Raw genomic sequence first — 24,636 nt, 5'->3', positions numbered from 1 at the left:
GTAAACAAAGGAATAAGTGTAGAAAAAAATATAATAGGTTTAAAAAATTAAAATTATAAAAAAGGGAAAAGAAAAAAAAAAAGGAAAAAGAAAGAAAAAAAAGAAAATTCCACAGAACTGCAGAAGCCCAGTGTAGAGGCAGAGGCTTATAACAATAATAGAAAGTGTGACTCAATATACACATATACATGTACACCCCTAGGCAAAATCAAAACAGTCCAACAAATATAAAGTACAATAGATTGACCCAGCGAACAAAGGAAAGCAAAAATTATATCTACCAGGACAAAACTAATTAGAGCACAAACTGGAAAACAAAACTAAAGCAAGGTGCCAATTAGGGAATAAATAATGAAAATAAAACTAACAAATATGTTAGAGAGGAAAGGAGAGAAAGAAAAGAAAGAAAGAACAGACATGCAATTTAAATAGAGGTAGATAAAGTAGATTTATATACATTAAAGATTAACTGCAAAGCGTAAAGAACAGTAGGAAAAAAAACAAACAAAAGAATAAATGTAGAAAAATAATAGGTTTAAACATTAAAAACTAAAATTAAAAAAGAGAAAAGAAAAAATGAGGAAAACTCCACAGAACTGAAAAAGCCCAAAATAGAGGCACAGGTTTATGACAATAAAAATGTGACTGAGGAAAAAAAAAAAAGCTCAAACTTAATTGGATTTCTTCATGCCAATAAAATCTACAACGGGGGGGAAGAAAAGAAAAAAAAATCTGAAAGAATTTACAAAACAAGTAAAAAAATAAGAATAATAAATGTTTTTCTTGAGTTACTGCTGTCAGTCCTTTCCCTCGCTGAGAGTCACAGTCCATCTTAACTCTCTAGGATGCCCTCCAATACTCTGCTGATCTCTGGACCTGCTATGGAGGCAGCTCAGATTCTAATCTGGTCCTACTCCTGTGTGTTCCTGCCTCCATTGTCCACAGTTATCAGGGCTAGTGCATTTTCTTTTGTGGGAACTCTCATTGGCCTTTTATATATTCCATAGACACAGAGTCTGCTTAGTTAATTGTGTGGATTTAATCTGTAGCTTTTACAGCTGGTGGGAAGGTTTTGGGTCTTCTTTCTTAGCCACACTGCCCCTGGGTTTCAATTTCCACCTCTGGATATGGGTCGTCCACTAGGGTTTGCTCCTGGGGCTGCCTTGGAGGACTTGGGTTTGCCCCTGAGGGCCATATTTGGAGGTTGTGCAGCTGCTTGGGTTGTAGGGGTTCTGGTGGAACCAGGTACTCAGGGGGTGTTGGCAGCTAGGGCAGCAGGAAATATAGTGCTCTAGAAGGGTATGGCAACCAGTATTAGCCAATACGCTCCAGTATTCTTTTCCGGAGAACCTCTTTTCTGACACAGAAGTCTGGCAGGCCACAGTCTGCAGGGTTATACAGAGTTGGACTCGACCGAAGTGACCCTACACGCATAGACACAAGACTTTTTTTTGCCTGTGGTAGCTCTGGCCCAGTGAGAGTTGAGCGTGAAGTTGGTACAGCTGTTTGGCTTGTGGGGACCCCGGTGGCTCCAAGTGTGCAGGGACACGGACTGCCTCTGCCACAGGTGTTATGGCCGTATGAGTCTTTTTTCCAGTCTTTTGTAGCTGTTGATCAGAAGGCCTCTTTGGCCAGTCTTTCTCTGTAGCTCTGCCCATTCAGGCACATAGAGGGGGCCCCCCTGGCTGAGGTCCTACTCTGAAGATTGGTGCATCAGGCACTTAAGGGGTCACTCTGGGTGGGGTCCTACTCTGCAGTTCACTGCATCAGGCATTTGATGGGCCAGCCTCTCTATTGTTCAACTGCAGATGCTGTCCTGAGCTGGGGAAGAGAGGCTATGGTGATAGCTCCAACCACTATGCATGACTTAGCAGTATGGCCTTGCCTCCATGGGTGCCTGGCTTTCCTCCACAGGCATTTTCCACCATGATCTCCTCCCTCACATCCCCTCAATCCGTCTCTCTGCAGTCAACAGCAGCCCTTGCCCTGGGATTGTTCCACAATCCCTAAACTCCAGCTCCCAGACACTGCCCCTTCCAGGAGACTTGTATTCCTGTTCTGGGTATGTATGGCTGTGGCAAGGACTGTCTGATTCTCATTCCATTTAGGGTGCCACAGATCAGCTGTTTCACTCTCAGCCTTAAATATTTCTCCTCTGATTCATACAGTTGCCCCAATTTGGGGATTGGACCCCTGCTTCAGTTCCCCCACCCGCTGAGGGCAGGTCCCTTTATACTAACACTCCTGTTTTTCCCCAGTTCCTTCATCCTACCAAGTTTTGGATGGTTCTGTATATTCTTTTCCACTGGTCAGGTACTCTTGTCCGCTCTCAGCTTCTACTCTGCATGCACGTCTGTGTCTGAAGGTGTATTTCTGATATATCTGAGGAGAGAGATGTACTCCACCTCCATCTACTCCTCCACCATCTTTTTCTCCCCTTCCCCCCCCCCGCCTTTATGCACCATAAAATCAGGTCTCAAGAAGATTCCTTAAAAAACTGGAAATAGGAAAAAAAAAAAAAAAAAACTGGAAATAGAACTGCCTTATGATCCAGCAATCCCACTGCTGGGCATACACACTGAGGAAACCAGAAGGGAAAGAGACACGTGTACCCCAATGTTCATCGCAGCACTGTTTATAATAGCCAGGACATGGAAGCAACCTAGATGCCCATCAGCAGATGAATACATAAGAAAGCTGTGGTACATATACACAATGGAGTATTACTCAACCATTAAAAAGAATACATTTGAATCAGTTCTAATGAGATGGATGAAACTGGAACCTATTATACAGCGTGAAGTAAGCCAGAAAGAAAACCACCAATACAGTATACTAACGCATATATATGGAATTTAGAAAGATGGTAACAATAACCCTGTGTACGAGACAGCAAAAGAGACACCGATGTATAGATCAGTCTTATGGACTCTGTGGGAGAGGGAGAGGGTGGGGAGATTTGGGAGAATAGCATTGAAACATGTATAATATCATGTATGAAACGAGTCACCAGTCCAGGTCCGATGCACGGTACTGGATGCTTGGGGCTGGTGCACTGGGACGACCCAGAGGGAGGGTAGGGGAGGGAGGAGGGAGGAGGGTTCAGGATGCGGAACGCGGGTATACCTGTGGCAGATTCATTTCGATAGTTGGCAAAACTAATACAATAGTGTAAAGTTTAAAAATAAAATAAAATTTAAAAAATAAAAATAAAATAAAATAATACTGTGAATGAGGGAAAAAAAAAAAAGAAGAAACAGACAAGTAAAAATAAGTTTGATGAAGGCTTATCCTGTCCATGTAGGTGCATTTCATTTTAAACCCACCCTATATTTAGTCATGAAAATCGGAGCATAGGGCGGTCCTAAGATGGTGGAGGAATAGGACGGGGAGACCACTTTCTCCCCCACAAATTCATCAAAAGAACATTTGAACGCTGAGTAAATTCCACAAAACAACTTCTGAATGCTGGCAGAGGACATCAGGCACCCAGGAAAGCAGCCCACTGTCTTCAAAAGGAGGTAGAAAAAATATAAAAGATAAAAAGAGAGACAAAAGAGGTAGGGACGGAGATCCGTCCTGGGAAGAAAGTCTTAAAAAGAGAGAAGTTTCCAAACACCAGGAAACACTCACTGGCGAGTCTGTGACGAGCCTTGGAATCTCAGAGGGCAGCATAACTGGGAGGAAAAATAATTAAAACCCACAGATTACATGCCCAATGGTAACTCCCACTGGAGAAGCAGCTCAGATGCCCGCATCTGCAACTAGCAGTGCGGGGGCTGGGCAGGGAGCCACAGGCTGCATTGCTTAGAGTAAGGACCAGGCCTGAATGCCCCGAGGGAAATCTGAGGGAACTAACTTGAGATAGCAAACCAGACTGTGGGATAGCTATCCAGTGAAAACCCCTAACCTAAGACACCTCCAGGCCAGCTCACAGAAAAAAGGACTGAGCAGAGCTAGCTGGCTGCAGACTGGCCCATCCCCCACCAGAGACAGGCAGGTGAGGGCAGCCAGAGCCAGAAGGGGGCAGTTGCGGCCCCAGAGAGGCATCCTATACCAAACTGCAAGCAGGCTTCATTGCTAACCAAGACTTCTTGGGATTCTGGACAGTCGACATCCGCCTGAGAAGGTGTGCTGGTTGTACACCCAGAAAACTGAGCAGCAGGGACGGGGGAGGTGATAAATCGCAGTGACTGCGCTCACCAAACACCTGGTCACCTGAGCTGCTCGGACCTGGGAAGGGCACAAAACGCAGGCCCAACCGAGTTTGCACCTTTGAGGCGTACCCGAGAACCTGAACCTGAGTGGCTTAGACCTGGGAAGTGCATACAACCCAGGGCCGGCCTCAGGCAGTTCCCAGCAGAACAACTTAGAGGCTAAACAGTGTAGACAGGGAAAGCACACACGCCGTGAGCAGGGGTAAACCCAGTGTGGCTGAGACACTGTGAGCACTCCCCACACACGCCAGTGATATTTGTTTGCAGTGTTCCTCCCTCCCCACAGCACGACCAAACAAGTGAGCCTAAAAAAGTGTCCACCACCGCCTCCTTGTGTCAGGGCAGAAATTAGACACTAAAGAGACCAGCAAACAGAAGAAGCTAAAATAGAGGGAACCACCCTGGAAGTGACAGATGGAGAAACCTTGAGGCTACTGTAAGAATAAGACTGAAAACCAGAGGCAGGAGGCTTAACTCCAAATCCTGAGACCAGAGAACTCCTGACTCCAGGGAACATTAATCGATAGGAGCTCATCAAATGCCTCCATACCTACACTGAAACCAAGCTCCACCCAAGGGCCAACAAGTTCCAGAGCAAGACATACCACGCAAATTCTCCAGCAACAGAGGAACATAGCCCCGAGCTTCAATATACAGGCTGCCCAAAGTCTCACCAAACCCAATGACATCTCATAACTCATTACTGGACACTTCATTGCACTCTAGAGAGAAGAAATCAGCTCCACCCACCAGAACACCAACACAAGCTTCCCTAACCAGGAAACCTTGACAAGCCACCCGTCCAACCCCACCCACAGTAAGGAAACTCCACAATAAAGAGAACCCCACAAACTGCCAGAATATGGAAAGTGAAAGTGAAGTTGCTCAGTCATGTCTGACTCTTTGCGACCCCATGGACTGTAGCCTATCAGGCTCCTCCATCAGTGGGATTTTCCAGGCAAGAGTGCTGGAGTGGATTGCCATTTCCTTCTCCAGGGGATCTTCCTGACCCAGGAATCGAACCCGGGTCTCCCGCACTGCAGGCAGACACTTTACCATCTGAGCCACCAGGGAAGCCATTGAATACGGAAAGGCCACACCAAACACAGCAATATAAACAAGATGAAGAGGCAGAGAAATACCCAGCAGTTAAAGGAACAGGATAAATGCTCAGCAAACCAAACAAAAGGAAGAGATAGGGAATCTACCTGATAAAGAATTCCAAATAATGATAGTGAAAATGATCCAAAATCTTGAAAACAAAATGGAGTTACAGATAAATAGGCTGGAGACAAGGATTGAGAAGATGCAAGAAAGGTTTAACAAGGACCTAAAAAGTGAAGTGAAGTCGCTCAGTCGTGTTGCTGGATATTTTTGAGATTAATTCTTTGTCACTTGCTTCGTTTGGTATTATTTTCTCCCATTCTGAAGGCTGTCTTTTCACCTTGCTTATAGTTTCCTTTGTTGTGCAGAAGCTTTTAATTTTAATTAGGCCCCATTTGTTTATTTTTGCTTTTATTTCCAAAACTCTGGGAGGTGGGTCATAGGGGATCCTGCTGTGATGTATGTCGGAGAGTGTTTTGCCTATGTTCTCCTCTAGGAGTTTTATAGTTTCTGGTCTTACATTTAGATCTTTAATCCATTTTGAGTTTATTTTTGTGTATGGTGTTAGAAAGTGTTCTAGTTTCATTCTTTTACAAGTGGTTGACCAGTTTTCCCAGCACCACTTGTTAACAATGGAGAAAAGACAATATCTTTAACAAGTGGTGCTGGGAAAACTGGTCAACCACTTGTAAAAGAATGAAACTAGAACACTTTCTAACACCATACACAAAAATAAACTCAAAATGGATTAAAGATCTAAATGTAAGACCAGAAACTATAAAACTCCTAGAGGAGAACATAGGCAAAACACTCTCCGACATACATCACAGCAGGATCCCCTATGACCCACCTCCCAGAGTTTTGGAAATAAAAGCAAAAATAAACAAATGGGGCCTAATTAAAATTAAAAGCTTCTGCACAACAAAGGAAACTATAAGCAAGGTGAAAAGACAGCCTTCAGAATGGGAGAAAATAATACCAAACGAAGCAAGTGACAAAGAATTAATCTCAAAAATATATAAGCAACTCCTGTAGCTCAATTCCAGAAAAATAAATGACCCAATCAAAAAATGGACCAAAGAACTAAACAGACATTTCTCCAAAGAAGACATACAGATGGCTAACAAACACATGAAAAGATGCTCAACATCACTCATTATCAGAGAAATGCAAATCAAAACCACAATGAGGTACCGTTTCACGCCAGTCAGAATGGCTGCTATCCAAAAGTCTACAAGCAATAAATGCTGGAGAGGGTGTGGAGAAAAGGGAACCCTCTTACACTGTTGGTGGGAATGCAAACTAGTACAGCCACTATGGAGAACAGTGTGGAGATTCCTTAAAAAAACTGGAAATAGAATTGCCATATGACCCAGCAATCCCACTGCTGGGCATACACACCAAGGAAACCAGAATTGAAAGAGACACATGTACCCCAATGTTCATCACAGCACTGTTTATAATAGCCAGGACATGGCAGCAACCTAGATGTCCATCAGCAGACGAGTGGATAAGAAAGCTGTTGTACATATACACAATGGAGTATTACTCAGCCATTACAAAGAATACATTTCAATCAGTTCTAATGAGGTGGATGAAACTGGAGCCTATTATACGAGTGAAGTCAGCCAGAAAGAAAAACACCAATACAGTATAATAACGCATATATATTGAATTTAGGAAGATGGTAACGATAACCCTGTATGCAAGATAGCAAAAGACACACAGATGTATAGAACAGTCTTTTGGACTCTGTGGGAGAGGGCAAGGGTGGGATGATTTGGGAGAATGGCATTGAAGCATGTATATTATCATATGTGAAATGAACTGCCAGTCCAGGTTCGATGCATGATACAGGGTGCTCGGGGCTGGTGCACTGAGATGACCCAGAGGGATGGTATGGGGAGGGAGGTGGAAAGGGTGTTCAGGATGGGGAACACATGTACATCCATGGTGGATTCATGTCAATGTATGGCAAAACCAAAAGAATATTGTAAAGTAATTAGCCTCCAATTAAAATAAATAAATTTATATTAAAAAATAAATTCCATCAGACCAAAAAAGAAAAAATTGGAGCATAAATTGATTATATTTTTATAATATAAAAATTTGTAGAAATTATCTTTCTCTAGTTTGTATTTTTATTTAGTTATTGAATTTACCTTTATTGACCATCTCTTATGTTCAGCTAAATGAGATTCAGATTTGTATAACTTGAATTTTCTAAAATAAGATCTGCCTATTTGAACACAGTGTCCATAGGAACATAAATTTATCAAAAAAGAAATGAGGAAAAAATGAGAATTTGGAGTGAGGTTATAACTTGGGCGTTGATATTTAGATGAACATCTCCATCTTCGCAATCCCAAATAAAATGACTGCAAAATTTTTAAATATGGAGAAGTCACACTTCATCTTAGCCAAAAGGCTGACAAGCAGTGGAGAGTCCATAATAGTGTTGAAGGCCAGGGAGAAGTTCCATCTTCATGCTGCAAATGGTGAAGGATTTCAACTGGATACAGTGCAGGTGGTCATTTTTAAGAATTATACCAAAACCAATGTGAAATTTCACTTCCTGAGGAAGTGACAAGAATGGAGTTGGGCGGTTCTGACAATCTGTAGGGACTTCCACTGGGCTTACTTTCATAGCTATTGATGGATTAAGAGTGTTACTAGGAGGCCCCCTCAGTAATAGTCACACTGCGGGAAAAAGCAGTCCCTACATTAGGGCGTTTCTCTGATGTGGCAGGCAATGAACATGAAGGACTGGCTATACAAGCTCTGTTCCCAGAGTGGAAGTCGGTCAATTTATAAAATTTTTTCATGGAAAAACCTGAAGTTTTTCCTGCAGGGACTCTCCATGGCCCCTGCTTCTTTAATAGGCTGTGTATGAATTTCTATCAACCAGCTTCCCACTGACAGGAGGAATTAGAACACTGGAATTGGCAGTGAAGGAAGGAAAGAAGACCTGCCCACCCTAGTTTTAGAAAAACATCAGTCTAGATACACTGCTCTTTATTCAAGAATGAACAAAGAAACCCAAGAGAAGGTTTCTGAAAAGGCTCTGTAACATAAATGGAGAAGAACATAGTATTTAAGGGGCAGAGGAAGACAAATATTTATTTTAAAAAGATGTTTCCCATAAGAAAATGAATATTTTTGATAATTTGCTTTGTGCTTCCTATTAAGTGGAAAGAAGTATATGAAACAAAGTGGTTAAAGCAAACTGAAGTGAAGGTTAGAAGGAGACAAGAGAACAAGAGAATACATTTAAAATATTGCTGAATGAGCCTGTAGGTGAAAAGGCAAAGGGAGTTCACTAAAGAAGGAAAACAATGTGAGGAAACTAAAAAGCACTATATATAGTAAAAAAAAAAAAAAAAAAGAAAAGAAAAAGAAAAGAAAAGAAAGAAAAGAAATGAGAAAATGATATGGAAGAGGCAAACTTGAAAAATTCTCCCAGAATGCAGAGGAAAAGGTTAGATATGAGAGCAGTGAGATAGGTAATGAAAGGCTGGACAAAAGGTGGAGCTCCTATAATATAGACAGTTGCTCCTAAAGAATTAAAAGCTAGATTAAAAGCAATCAAATCAATTAAGCGTGCTATGCTGCTGCTAAGTCGCTTCAGTCGTGTCCAACTCTGTGTGACCTGAGACAGCAGCCGACAAAACCAACTTTCTCAGCTAGACTGAATGCTTAGTGTGTACCAGAGAAAATAATAAAAGAGAAACCAATAAGCAGATATAGTCTGGCATTTTTTAATGTTAATTTCAACGGCAATGCAAAGAAATTACCTAACATCCTGAGAGAAAAAGTAGTTTAACCCTCCAAATAAAGAGAAGTTGACATCAGAATGCTATGCAAATTAAATGCCAGGAGACAGTGAAGCAGTGTCTCTAACTTTTAGAGGAAAATGTATGTGACCCAAAAGTTCTAGACTCAGCCAAGGTATTATTAATGAAAGCAGCAGAAAGATTTTCTCAGATACATGATTTCTCATAAACATGCCATTCACAATCTTTTCCTGAGAAAGTTGCTTGAACTCCAGCCAATCATAAAGCAAATTAAATGGTTCAACCTTGGGGGAAGTCATAAAATGAAAGGGTTAGTGGTAAGCAACGGAAACAAACTTATGAGTAAATTACAAAATATAAATAAAGTTGAAAACAGATTGTAAGCATTTTAAATGTTTATTTAAAGATAAAAGCACAATAAACAGTAAAATGACAAATGCAAGATAGGGATATAAAAAGAAAAAAATACATTATTTTTGTCCATTCGAGGGCATTGTTCCAATAGATGTTAATTTTTGGAATTAACACTTGAACTGACAATTCTTTACAAATTAAAAACAATGAATAGAATTGAAATCTCTCGAACCTGTAAATATTCCTTCTTTAACTCTGCTTAATCAACATATACATGAAATTGTATATAGATTGGTGGTGGGATTTTGTGGCATATAAATCTTCAGTGAGTATGGGCATGAAAACATATGCATTTAAAAATATATATATATAATTTGGCATAATAAGGAAAATACAATTTTTTTTAAAAGTATATGTAATTTGACATAGAATCACAATTATGTTAAGAAAAGACATTAATAAAACAGTGGGTTTTGGGTAGTGGAAATATCCTATACTTCTTTCTGTTCCTATTTTCATATTTGTGTAATGCATATGTATTAATTTTTAGTGGGAAAATAAACATTAAAATAAAAAATCCTATCGATATAGCAGAGTTATAATTAAAGCAAATCTGTGGTATTGAATACTTTTATCTTTTCCCCCCAAATTAAACTTAAGGCATTAGAAAAAAGTACCAAAAAAAAAAAAAAACAGATACCCAAGAACTGAAGGAAAAAACAAACTTAAAAGCAGCATTTTATAAATCAGTAAGCAGAAAAGATTTGAACAAGAGATCAAAGAGTTGAGTCTTAAAAACATACAACAGAATTAACACACTTCTAGTTTGTTGCTCAGGAAAGCAAACCATAATACACAAAATAATGTATTTAAATCACAAACTCAGAGGAAGTAAAATGCACTGCTTATGCTAATTATGATGTGAAATGAGTTTTATAGTAAATACTAATTAGTAAAGCTGACTCAAGGAGTACAATGCTGGAATTGGCCAAAACTATGGAAATGTTAGGGGAAAACCTCTAGAGAGCTACTTCAGTTGTTAAACTGTTTCCTAGTAGTAGGATTTTGAACTTTTTCCCCCTGTTTGTGCTCTTTAGTAGTCTCAAAAATTCCACAATAAGCAGGTACTCATTTTGATGTCAGATACGAATAAAGACCAGCTGAAGAAACAGAATCCTCCCATCTCTCAAGACAAAGTGGGCAATTTGTTCCTTTTGAGCTTTAAAGATAGAATTAACTGCCTTTCTAAAATTTAAGTGAAGCGAAATATTGATGTGCAGTGTGAAAGGACTGCCAAGGTTCAGGGAGCCCAGCCCATTAATGGGCATGAGAGACCTGGTGACTCTGGACTGACTGATGGCCCAGGGACCACATGACAAATTGAAATTCTAGATCCCTGGCTGTCTTCATGGCTCTCTGAACTTCCAGAACAGGACAGTAGACAAACCAAGTGCCATACAAATATGAATGCTAAATAATCTATCTCTACAACTCAATGAACTATCTATGACTTTAGTAGAAAACGACTTACAAACGGCTCAAATTTTGCACATCTGGATCATGATGTTTGTTTTTGTTTTGTGGGTTTTTTTCATTTTTTTTCTTGTTTTCATTATTTTTTTTCTATTAATTTTTAACTAGTAACATTAACAGATAAAGTGTTCTTTACTGCTTTCATGAAATAAGTAAAAGGAAGATTGTGATTTTTGACTTCTGCCACTCTGGATATACTACACTCAGAAAAGACTATTGCTCACTTCCATTCCTAAAGAAATAATGGCAAAGCTCTCACATGTTAGAAACACTGCAGAGTATAGTCTATGCATTTGTCATCAAAAATGTAGAGGGAGACGAGCAGGTTAAGAAAAGTATTTTCTCCATGTAAAAAGATCCTTTTTTTGGAACAGAACTTTAATTTTAATATGTGTATATCCTATTTGTCTTACTGATTTTATGCTTACAAATGTAAACATTCATTTACACTTGTTTTTAAAGTGCCCACTTGGTAATGTCACTTTGCTAGGATCACATTGATGACACTGTGTTCTCCACAGAGCTTATGTTGTGAGAAAGGTAAATGACAGAGGATGTTAGAACGTCATGAGCAGAGATTTGTACAAAGTGTGATAAGGGCATCACAACAGCAAGAGTGTGACTAAGGCTGTGTTTCCCTGTGTTTCTAAAGAACTTGAGCTCACTGAATTGTGCTGTGCATGCATGTGTGCTCAGACACCTGACTATTTGGAATCCCATGGACTATAGCCCACCAGGCTCCTCTGTCCATGGGATTTTCCAGGCAAGAATACTGCAGTGGGCTGCCATTTCGGGATAGGCTACCCACTCCAGTATTCTTGCCTGGAGAATCCCCATGGTCAGAAGAGCCTGGCGCGCTACAGTCCGTGGGGTCACAAAGACACAACGGGCAACTAAACTAAGCACAGCACAACTTTAAGAAACACCGTCTTGAGTATTTGTGGCTCGTGTTGGTATATCACAGAACATGTGAGATAAAAAGAAATCTGAGAAACTTTGTACAACTCATTATTTACCAAATATGTGTGTCCATGGAACCCACTTTCCTAAAATTGTTTATCAAAAGCTCAGGGCTCCAGTGGGTTGAGGGACACACTGTGAACAATGTCTATCTAAAGCATACATTAAATGGAAAAAAAAAAAAAAAAACCTTCCTAACTCAAAACACTGGCTTAATTTTTGAATGTTTTCTGTCTTGCAAAATGTAATTAAATCGCACCTTTAACACTGCATCAACTTCTTTTGTTCTAAGCAAAGCGAAGCTCTTTAGCTACAGCTTTCTTTTTCTCAAATGACTAGATTCCCAGCAAAGAAGAAATCTATGCTATACTCAGTATTATTCATAGGAAATATGAACTGTCAAGTCCCTGGTAGGGCTCGATCTTTTTTATTTATTCCTTTTATTATCGATGACATCTACTGGCAGAGTATACGTGGCTTTTCAACCTTGCCTTGTCTTGTAAATTAACCAGGAGTGCTAGACTAGGATGGCTTAATTTTCTAGTCTCTTACTAGTATCTGCCCCTTTGCTCAGGTATTATCATTTACTGCCAGTTGTTAATAAAGTCAGTTATTCATTCACATTATTCCAAGAAATCTTTGCTGAGTGCCTGCTCTATTCCAGGCACTCTTCTAACATCAGGTGTATATACAGTGTGAAGGAGAATCACAAGCATGTAAACTTACAACCTAGTGGGGAAGATAACCAATGAACACATTATATTAACAATACAATCTCAAACAAGGCTAAGTGCTAGAATGAAATCAAAATAGTAAACCAAGGATTTTTTTCCTCTTAGGTGAGGTGAACACTTACAAACTGGTGGTCAGGGAGGGCTTCTCTGTGGAGGAGACTTCTGAACTGAGAACCAGATGGTGAAGAGCCAGCTGATTTTTCTGGATCCTCATAAACAGGCACAAAGGAAACTAGAGAAGTCTGGAGTATGCTAGGCCTCTTTTCATTGATTTAGTTTTCAAAAGTGATTTTCCATTTTAAAAATGGAATTTCTCATCCAGTAATGGGACTCCTAGACTTAAGTATGTGCTTTGGCTGGCAAAATTAAATTTCCTAATTCAAATGTTTTCCCTAAAATGTGGGTTCATTTTAATTTCTCAAGGAGGACTGCTGTTTGCCAAGTGGGCAGCTGAAGCTCTTCTTTGTTTCTGCCCTTCTGGAGAATGATTTTTCTAAGTGGTATACATTTGCCTTTGTAAAGAATCAGAGCAATTTGAATGAAGAATTGCTATTAAATGCTGGTTATCTGAAGAGCTTTACAGTTATCCAAGTGTTGTGAGGAAGTTCAGTTCAGAATCAAAACCCATCTCAGTGGTTTTAAGATTCCACCAGTTTGGCTCCTGTCATTCTAAGCTACCCGACAGTCCCCCCCACCCTTATTATGACTATTAACTCATTTTTATCTAAACCTATTTCCTCTTAGATGAAACGATACTGTTAGTTTATCTTTAGAAAGAAATTGCAAGTTGAACAGTCACAAATTTAAGAATTTAACAACAACCCATAGGGATTATAGAACTCCTATAATAACAAATAGATTTTGGCAATAAACAGAACAAGTCACCTAGCTTATTTCTAAAATTCAACATTCCTTGCCCTCCCCCCCTTTTTTAAGACAGGAGGGTGACTTTAGTCACCAATTGCTCAAAAACACAGGCTGCAGAGAACAAGGATTTGGATTAGCGAACTTGAACCCTATGGAACTCTATCTTCTTTACGGACTACCCTGGCACAACTGGGCTAGGAGGAAACCCCTAATAACATTAAGGATAGTTCCCTTAGCCCTCCTCCCATCCCACTGCACCCCACCCTACCAGCCAGAAGCAGAAGTCTTACGAAGAGGTTTTGAGGAGAACATCCTGTTCTGGTTTCTTCTGTTCCAATGGGCTTGCCAAACACCTCCTTGACCTGGGACACAGGCAGAGTTCAAACCAAGTCTATGTTTGTGTTGTCAGGATGCTGGTCTTTCTTTTCTGGAAGACTCCTGACTGTGCCCTCTCTGCTTAAATATTGTAGACACGACTAGTGTTCTTTCGTATGGTAACCAAGGTGTGAGAGATCGACTGATCTTTGATTTTGGCAATCTCTTCAATCGTATGCAGGGCCAGACCTGGATGGGAATACCGGCAATACCTTTTAGAAACCCCATTTGGGAGGAAGTAGGGAGAGTTGGTTTCCACAAGGATTCTTTCCAGTGGGATATTTTTCAGAGCATCCCGGGCTTCCCAGGCAGAAGGGTAGGTCAGGACTGCTGTGAAGCCCACGGACATGTTGGGAAAGTAGTTAAGAAGAGGCTCGATGACTCGGTAACTACCAATGAAGCAATGCCTATGGATCTTGTAGTCAGAGGGCACAAATTTTTTCATGATGCCCAGCAGATCACTGTCAGCTTCTCGGCAGTGGAGCACTATGGGCTTCTTTAGAGACACGGCCAGCTGTAGCTGCTTCTTAAATATCTTGTGCTGCTCTGGGATAGGTGTGCTGCACTTATAGGAATAATCCAAGCCAATTTCTCCAAATGCTATAGCCTTGGGGTGCCGTAAGGCTTGCAAAATGTTTCTTTCTTGGATGTCATTGTAGCCACTTGCAAAATGGGGGTGACAGCCAAAGGCCCCCCAAGTCATATTATCTTTCAACATCTCCTCCCATAGACCATTGTTTAGTGTGCGAGGATCAGAGAAATCGGAGATGCAGCCTTGAAATTCCTTAGGGAAGGAGCGACTATAAACTTCTCTGAACCTGCCAAAGGTCCCTCTGAAACACAGCCTGGAAAACAGCATTTCCAGGTGACAGTGGGTATCAATGAAACCCTCTAGGCTTTGTTTCCAATGGTGCTTTTGCAGGTGGGTATCAATGAAACCCACCTCTAGGCTTTGTTCCCACTGGCTCTTTGGCAGGTAATAATATGCATATTCTCCCTGATGATGTGGTGGGATCTCCTCTTGGAGATGCCATCTCCACTCCTTCACCTTGGTTTCTGAACCTCTAGAGAAAAGAAATGAACGAGAACTTGGAGACTGACCTTCTGATGCCATCCACTCTCTGGACCAGTCTGAGGAGGACACTAGAAAACTAGAGGAATAATCACTCCAGTAGCTCTGGCTGCTCCTTCCAGCCAGGTATGTGCTGCTGCTGCTGATGCTATGGCCCATGGAAGAATAGCAAGGAGGCTTGGAACTGCTGGGCCAGTAGCTGGCAGAGTCATGCCAAGGGCCACCGTACCAATTAGGCCAGTAGGTAACCTGCTCAGTTGTGAAGAATGGAGGCTTTGAAGTTTCTGCCAGACTGAGTGAGACTGGCTCTTCCTGAGGGAATCCCAACGTAGGAACCTCACCCAAATCAGACCAGTCACATCCTGAAGAAGGGTGCTCAGTTACCACACCCCAATTTTGATGTTTTGGTATTTCTGAAGAATGGTCATGGCTGTCTGGAAATTTTTGGGCAGAAGAGCCTTTTTCAGAAAAGAATGACTTTGGGTCACCAAGTGGCTTCTGCTCAGGCTGTGTCATCATTCTTTTGTCACAGACGCCTCTAATCTCTCTATTCTCCACTCCAACCTCTGAGGCTGACGTTTTTCCGTGAGGACCAGAGCAGGGGATACAGCTGGCTCCTCTTTCTCCAGGACTGGGCTGCTCTGCTGCACTCCCTTTTGTACTAGTGGCAGCCTCTCCTGGCATTGATGGTTCCGGGACGCCCTGAATTGCCTTCAAGTCGACCACTGATGAGCTTTGGTCTTGCTGACTACCCTGCTTTCTCTGTCCGCCATTTGCTTCCTCAGTCTTAGTATTTTGACCGTCAGCTACGGCTGCAAATTCTGCGTTTGCAGAGTCACAGGAACTGTTTTTGGGATTAACCTTAGCATCCTTTAGAGAAGCCATTTCTTCTAGAAAGCTAGCAGAACAAATGCGGATGGCGCTAAGACGATTCCAAAGATGAGAAGAACCTCAAGTACTCCAAATCAGTAGTCTTTGGAGGCTTTTCTACCCACACTGGAGCGTGAGGAACGGGAAGGGTAGGAGGAGGAATTCCCTGGTAGGATGAGCCCCAGGAAACCTCGGCTTGAAGGCCACAAGAATGTCCTTCTGGACTTTTAGGTCCTCGGGGCTGCTAGACTCCCCGGGACGTAATACAGAGTTCTAAGCTGGCCAGCTGGAGGGGGCCACGTCACTGGGACGCCAGAGGATCCACGTTTGCTGGGGGATCCTACCTTAGCGCTGAACTTGCGCCGCTTCCGCGGCTTCGGGACCGCTCTGCTCTCCTTTCTTTCACTCGCCTGTCCCAGTTCTCAGTGTTCTAGTGATGTCAAGGTCCTTCCACTGAGTTCGTGATCTCAAAGGTATTTGGAAAAGTCACAAAGATCCAAGATTCACCGACAGCCGGGTATGGCGTCCGAACCCCGAAGCCACAGCGTGCCTCACGGATCACGGACCACTTTCCCCCGCCCCTACGGATCTACTTCCGGGCGTCAAAGCACTTCCGGTGACTAGAAAGCGCTTCCGTTTGGTTTGGAATACGAGGCCCTCGAGAGATATCAGAGCCCTCCAAAAGACTGCAAGGTGCTTTAGGGACCCCACAGAGGCGCCCTTGAGCTGGCCTGGTGGCCTAGAAGTCCATTTGGCCGATGGAGTGAAGGAGAGCAGGGCCGAACCCAGTGTGCTGGAGAAGGGTGGGGGAAGGGCACAGATCGTCCTGCCCACCAGCCCTGGCCACCGGAAGCACTCCCCCCAAGCTGGGCTCCACCTTTCTGCCTCTACCTCAGGTCTGTTCCCTCCGCCCAACAGCTGCTCCTCCCCCCACATCCTGTGTCCCAGCCAGCCTGCCTGGAGCTGCCGCCATTGGAGCCATTACTGGCTTTTTGTTTTTCTAACACTTAATTTTTTTAAAAAATAAAAAAAATGTAATTACGGTTTTTAAAAACATAGTCTAAACATACATGACTTTGAAAACGTAGTTATAATCGTAGCCTATTATCATTTCAGTCCTTTTTTTTCCACTCAGTGTTTTTTTGTAGCCTAAGCATTTCTCTTACTGCTGCATCGTTTTTAAAAACATTATACTAGTGCTTTCAGAATATTCCATAGAATACGTAGATGTGCCATAATTCACCAAATCCTTCCCTTCTTGTTAGATCTGTAATTTCCCTGCTCTATTTTTTTCTATAATTAAAAAAGATGCTGCAAATAATATCCTTGCGCCATATGTTTCTCCATATTTTGGTTTGTTTCTTCGGGGCTGCATGCCCAAAAATGGAGTTAGACAAAGTGTAGGAATTTTAAAATGGCTCCTCATAGCGTCACAGTACCTCAGAATAACTTTAATAATTTAAAATCTCGTAGGTAATGAATACGGAGAAGGCAATGGCACGCCACTCCAGTACTCTTGCCTGGAAAATCCCATGGACGGAGGAGCCTGGAAGGCTGCAGTCCATGGGGTCGCTGAGGGTCGGAAACGACTGAGCGACTTGCCTTTCACTTTTCACTTTCAGGCATTGGAGAAGGAAATGGCAACCCACTCCAGTGTTCTTGCCTGGAGAATTCCAGGGACGGCGGAGCCTGGTGGGCTGCCGTCTATGGGGTCGCACAGAGTCGGACACAACTGAAGCGACTTAGCAGTAGCAGCAGCAGCAGGTAATGAATAATCCTACCAGGCTCATTTAATAGAAACAAACAAAACTAGTGCCTCACAAATAATTTGTTCTTTTTTTTTTTTTTAATTTTTTACCGCCCTCGCTGTCTGGTGCCCGGAACATGTCGCCCGCCGCTCCGAGCCACCAGTCCACCGCGCTGTCCTTCCCGCCCGGCCAAATAATTTGTTCTTATCTGATAATTTTTGAGTGAATGTTTTCCTTTTTTAATATTGACCGTGGTACATTTTAAATTGTTTTTCTTTTTTTTTTTAACTTGCGTATTTTAATTAGAGGTTAATTACAATATTGTATTGGTTTTGCCATACATCAACATGAATCCGCCATGGGTCACATGTTTTTATTCCTTTTTAGGATCTTTTAAAAATTAATTAGAAATTTTTAATGAAATAAACTTTTGTCATATTTCCTACAATTTTTAATTTGTATGTTGCTTGTTTTTAATTTGTATTTTAGCCCATTGAAGTAACTTATTTTTGTAGTTAAATTTTAATATTTTTCTGTCATCATTTTCTCTTTTTTTCATAACTGTGAAATGGTCATCCTCTCTTTAAGGGCTTTGACACATACACACTTTTTTTGGAGGGTGAAAGGAACCGATATTTTATATTTAATCTTATAATCTGTCTGGTATTTATTTTGGGTTATAATTTATTTTAGGTGGAGATATACATTGATACTTTACTACGTTAGTACTTTTTAAACTTAGTAATATGACTCCTCTTTCATCATGTGCTAAATTCCTATATGTAAGACATTTCCCTGGTGGCTCAGATGGTAAAGCATCTGCCTGCAATGTGGGAGACCTGGGTTCTATCCCGGGATTGGGAAGATCCCCTGGAGAAGGAAATGGCAATCCACTCCAGTACTCTTGTCTGGAAAATCCCATGGACAGAGGAGCCTGGTAGGCTACAGTCCATGGGGTCGCAAAGTGTCAGACACGACTAAGCGAGTTCACTTTCAACTTCAACTTTTCAATAGAGCCTATTTCCAGACCATCTATTCTTTTCTACACATTAGTATGTCTCTTATTACTCTGGTTTTACACTTTTAATAATCGAGGCATAATAGTAAGGTATAAGATCTGGGAGAGTTATGTCTTTTACATTATGTTTAATTTTCATAATTATCCTTAATAGGCTGACCTGTTTATTTTTATCAGATGAAATTAGAATCATGTTTTCAAGTCCTTGCAAAACACCAATGAAATATCCACTTGAAATATGTTATTTCAGTGTGTTTATCCAGAATATACTTCACCTGTCCTATTTTTTGTCATGTTCTATATATTTTAGTAAATATTTTTAGAGTTATATCTAGGTCACAGAGTTTTCATTAAAACTATTTGTAATTTTTTAATTTTTTATTTATTGTGAACCTATTTTGTCCTTCCACTGTATTTTCAGGCCCTCTATGGGGTCGCACAGAGTCGGACACGACTGAAGTGACTTAGCAGCAGCAGCAGCATTGCTAGTACATAAGGATATTTTTGGTTCAGTTGTGGTTATGTTAAAATCTTTTATTTATCCATAGTTTTTCAGCATTTGCCTGTGCCATTATTATGTCTCCTTATAATGACACCTTTGTGTCTTTCTTGCTAATATTTGTACTTCTTACCTTGTCCAGGATGCCTAAAAAAATATTAAATCATGGTGTTGGTAGGGGCATTTTTGTTTCTGTTTCTGATTGTGGTAGACACATAGTTAAATATAGTACTGAAAGTTTAGGCTATTGTTTTAAAACAGATGCTTTTTAATCCTGTTAAGGAATTGCTCAAATTTTAAAATGTATGTGGTGGGAAACAGTGTGAGATCATTATATATTTGCTCTTACTTCTTTATTTGGAAACATCTTTGCATCTGTGAGGAAAAAGCTGCTTTTTGTGTAGTTGGCTTATAACTCTTATGGACTCCTGAACTTTGTTTGCTTGTATTTTAGTTAGGATCTTTGCTCTATAAATCATTAAGTAGTGAAATTGCTCTGGAGCAGTAGTTTTCAACCTTGGCTTGCACACTGTAATCATTTGGGGAGCTTTAAAATCCCTTATACCTGGGCTCAGTCTGAGGCATCCTGATTTCATTGTGTGTGGGTGTGTATAGATGTGGATGTGGCCCAAACATCACGATTTGATAAAGCTCTACAGGTGATTCTAATGTGAAGCCACGGTGAGAACTGTTGCTCCAGAGTTAACTTTTTTTTTATGGCTTGTCTGTTAGGCATTGAAATTCACCTTTGTGGCTTTCCAGCGTTTTTGTTATCCTAGGGGAGTTATATAAAGTTGTGATTTTCTTTTCTTTGAAAGCTTGAAAGAATCCATTAGTAAATCATCCTGGTTGGAGCCTTTGTTGGGGCAATTTTTTTGTAATTTTTAAATTTCTCACTTGGCTATTGTGTTTTGATACTTCACAATTCTTACAGAAAATCACTTACTGTGGCTTTAAAATTTATTTTCATAAAAGCTTGAATGACATAATAAGATAATGTCTATCTTATAATTTATTACACCTCTCTGTAATACACTATTGCATTTCTGATTTTATGTTATTACATTCTTTCTTTATTATCTTTGCTAGTGCAGGGAGCAAAATTTGCCACCTTTGGCATAAAGTTTATTTTGAGCTGAAAGCAGTCAAGGCCCAAAAGACTCAAGAAGAACCTTTGGCCTTCCCCCAACTGAGTAAAAAAACTTAGATAGAGGACCTATTCCTTGAAGGGAGACAGGGAAAAATCTAGCAAAGTGTTGGTTACAATTCCTCTCTGTGTCCCATTGTTTCTGTATGGCCCAGCAAATGTTTGTTTACAGAACATTTGCTTTTTTCATCTTCTTGTGAATTACCTTCCTCCTCTTTGAAGTCCTAAACCCCTTTGCATGCATGCATACTAAGTTGCTTCAGTCATGTCTGACTCTTTGCAACAATATGGACTGTAGCCCGCCAGGCTCCTCTGTCCATGGGATTCTCCAGGCAAGAATACTGGAGTGGGTTGCCATGTCTTTCTCTAGGGCATCTTCCCAACCCAGGGATTGAACTTGCGTCTCCTGCATTGCAGGTAGATTCTTTTACAGCTGAGCCACAGGGGAAGCCACCTAAACCCCTACATCTTTCTTTCTTTTAGAGGGCATACAAGCTTCAATTGCCTGATGTCCTTGGGCTTTATATTCTTATGAAGCCCCTATATGTACCTAATAAAATTTGTTTTTTTTCCCTGTTAATTTTTCTCATTTCAATTTAATTCTTTAGACCAGTCAGAAGAACCTAGAAGGGTAAAGGAAATTCCCACCCCACCCCCCCCCACACACATCCACACACTAGAATATTACCTATTTATTAAAAAATCTCTTTTGGATTTACTTATTACAGTTGTTTTTTCCTTTTAAATATATCTATTTGTGCTTTTATCCTTTTTTGCTTTATTTTCCTAATGACAAATTTTCAAATATTTTTGTTCAATCCATTGCTCATAGTGAATGCATTTCAGAATTACTTGTAGAGCTTTAAGAAAATACTAATGACCTTTTTAATTGCTTCCAAGATTTCAATTTAATTTATTTAGGCTTGAGTGTGGTGGTTGTTTTTTTTCAGTTCCTAATGAGAAGCTGAGAAGGCTGAGAATCACTGAGTTAGTACATTTACCTGAGTTAGCTGTTTTTAAATTCTCTTAAGGTTATAGGTTTGCTTGTATCTTACAGATTTGTACCTCTAAATTTTATTAAATTTTATACTTATTTTTTGTATTTTAACATTTCTTCACCTCATAATAATTATTAGGGGTGATAATATTTATAGTTACATGATATATTTTTAGTTGTATTGATGATTGATGGCTATGATTTCTGTATTTCAAATTTATTAGAATTTTTCGTAAATGAGCCTGTTCAGGGAAGGAAAATAATTTTCCCTTTACCCTTCTAGGTTCTTGGCTGAGGTGCCTCCTGTAATGAAAGACAGCTTAACTGGAGAAAAACAAACAAGTTTAATAGCATGTTTACCTCCTGTATGGGGCTTCTCAGGTGGCACTAGTGGTAAAGAACCCACCTGCTAATGCAGAAGACCTAAGAGACACGGGTTTGATCCCTGGGTTGAGAAGCTCTCCTGGAGAAGGAAATGGCAACCCACTATCAGTATTCTTCTAGGTTCTTGGCAGAGATGCCTCCTGTAATGAAAGACAGCTTAACTGGAGAAAAACAAACAAGTTTAATAGCATGTTTATCTCCTGTATACATGGGAGATACTAGGAAAACTGAGTGACTCTCCCAAATAGCCCAAGCCACAACCTTAAATACTAGCTCCAGCTAAAGGCAAAAGATGTTGGGGGTGGGGGTGACCTCAGGTGCCCTCACCCTGAAACTGCTTGGAGAAGGGCCTGGGTTCCCAGCCAGAGACTGAGGTTGGATTTGGTGATAAAAGCACCAGATCCCAGCCACTAGACCAGTGGTGAGTAACAAAGGCCCTGGCCCTTTGCCTTTGCAGAATTTCTACAAAGAATTTCCACAGAAACAGAAAATAGTGAAGTAAGTAAAGTATTTATTAGGAGGAAAAAGAGTATAGTACATGTGGGTAGACATGGGCAGATTCAGAGGGAGATTCCCTGAGTTGCACCATGGTGGCAGTTTAAATCACTTTTATGGGGCATTTCTTCCAGGTTTTCTTTGGCCAATCATTTTGATTTGCCTTGTTCACAGTTCATATTTAGTATATCTCAGGATCCTTCCATTTGTGCACATGCATCTCTTAGCCAGGATGGATTTTACCAAAAAGATGAATGGGTAGGCTGGCATTAGTTAGCATCATTCCTCTATGACCTTTAATGAACTTTTCTGCTCATGTGTGGTCTCCTGACTTTAGGAATGAGAGATATGTGGTCCGGGCATGGCCCAGCCTCCTCCCTTAATTATCCTGCTATTCTTGTCTTGGAGTCAATAGAGAATGAATCACCAATTGCTTTACCCTGGGCGGGGCCCATGTCTCCTGCCTCAGGGTGAGCCAGTTATGGGAGGTTATCAGGCAAAGCACAGTAAAGGACATTGCAGTTGTTATGCAGACTTAAGTTCATGCTTTCTCCATTGTTAAGTTTCCAGAGATTTGCCTTTTAGATACAGTCTTTCTTTTCCTGGCACAGACAGAGAGATACCCTTACCAATGGAGATTTCCCTTATCATTGTAAATGTCCCTTGTCAACAACAACAACAAACTATGCATGCTTAGTGGTGTCCAACTCTTTGTGATCCTTTGGACCACAGCCCACCAGGCTCCTTTGTCCATGGGATTTTTCAGGCAAGAATACTAGAGTGAGTTGCCATTTCCTTCTCCAGGGGATCTTCCTGACCCAGGGATCCAACCCTTATCTCAACCTGCATCTCCTGTGTCTCCTGCATTACAGGCAAATTCTTTACCCAGTGAACCATCTGGAAAGCCCCAAATGTCCTTTACAAGAATGACTTTTACTCAGCTTTCAGAGCTTCGCCTTTCTCTTGCTGTTTCTTAAAAATAATAAGCTCAAGATAATTCTTATTCCAAAGAGGCATACTTTAGGGTGATTTATTCTGTTCCCCTTCACATATGATAAACTTCTTTAAATATTGTCCTGTATAAAGGAGCCATCTAATATACACAGTGCAAAATTTGTTACAATTTATTTCCTTAATTCTATGATTCCATAATCACAAGAGAAACCATTGATTTAATAACAGCTTTTTCAGGAAGAATAAACAACACTGCATTAAATGTACACAAATTTTTGTCTACTAACTAACCTCTAATAGCATGCATTGATCCTTATTGTTATACACCTTCTTTAATACCTCTCCATTTAAGTCTGAACATTATTGGTGTTTCTTTCTTTCCTAATATCTCTAAAAACTCAACTGTAAGTTTTAGACAATTAGATGTTTGGTTCCTGAGTAATAGCCTTTATGACTCATGCATTGTTCATACTAACTTCACCATCTTTTAAAATTCTGTAATTTATTCTAAGAGATTATTGTTTTGCCTTATGATTGCATTGCCTAGCACATGATGGACAATCTTCTACACACAATTTTTTTGTGTCAATGCTACATCAGACAGTAATATTTAGAAACACTGTAAGTGAAAATTAGGAATCCAAATTGATGTTGCTGCTGATGCTGCTGCTAAGTCGCTTCAGTCGTGTCCGACTCTGTGCGACCCCATAGATGGCAGCCCACCAGGCTCCCCCGTCCCTGGGATTCTTCAGGCAAGAACACTGGAGTGGGTTGCCATTTCCTTCTCCAATGCAGGAAAGTGAAAAGTGAAAGTGAAGTCGCTCAGTCACGTCTGACTCTTCGCAACCCCATGGACTGCAGCCTACCAGGCTTCTCTGTCCATGGGATTTTCCAGGCAAGAGTACCGGAGTGGGGTGCCATTGCCTTCTCCAAATTGGTGTTAACATCCAGCTATTTGGGATATGCAATGCAAAGCAAAGAGCGAAATTGACAATAAAATAGAATTACTTCCCCACAAGGTTAAATTTATGCCTTCAAGTTGCATCTAGATGCTTTGTTAAATCCTTATTAAAATGCATTCATGATTGCTTTATGTTTCTTTTAGCTTTAATTTAAGAAGACTGTGATTTCAGAAATATTAACATTAAATTTTTTTCCTTTATAAGGAGGAAATATATATCTGTTATTTAAAGCCAATTGATTTCAAATTTTATATCCTCTTGACTAGCATCAAAAATCTGAATGCCTTGGGGATCAGGCACATAACTTTATGTAATACAGGGCTTGTGAAGGCCTGTGGGGAATGGAAGGTCACACACCCTGCCAAATGACATTTACATTCCGTTTTCAAGAAAATTATAGCCAGCCTCTAGGACCTTATTTATCTAGTCTCTGCTTGACATCATAAATTATGATAAAACTTTGCATCATAATTATGTTTCTATAAATTTTCATTTCTTGCAATTTTTATTTTAGAGCTTTCTCTCTGGATTCTCTAGTACATCAAGTTCCAT

At 40.5% G+C, this 24,636-nt stretch overlaps 1 protein-coding gene and 1 pseudogene across 1 annotated transcript in view; one reads left to right on the top strand and one right to left on the bottom strand.

Moving 5' to 3' along the window:
- Window positions 1-24,636, top strand: part of EFHC2 (EF-hand domain containing 2) — a 196,935-nt gene that overhangs the window by 27,455 nt on the left and 144,844 nt on the right. The gene's annotated exons all lie outside the window — the stretch shown is intronic.
- LOC113887470 lies at window positions 13,970-15,895 on the bottom strand (annotated as a pseudogene).

The sequence above is a fragment of the Bos indicus x Bos taurus genome, chromosome X (genome assembly GCF_003369695.1).
Source record: "Bos indicus x Bos taurus breed Angus x Brahman F1 hybrid chromosome X, Bos_hybrid_MaternalHap_v2.0, whole genome shotgun sequence".
Taxonomy (NCBI): Eukaryota; Metazoa; Chordata; class Mammalia; order Artiodactyla; family Bovidae; genus Bos; species Bos indicus x Bos taurus.
Note: the sequence above shows the minus strand (reverse complement) of the source record. Positions and strands in the feature narration are given on the sequence as shown.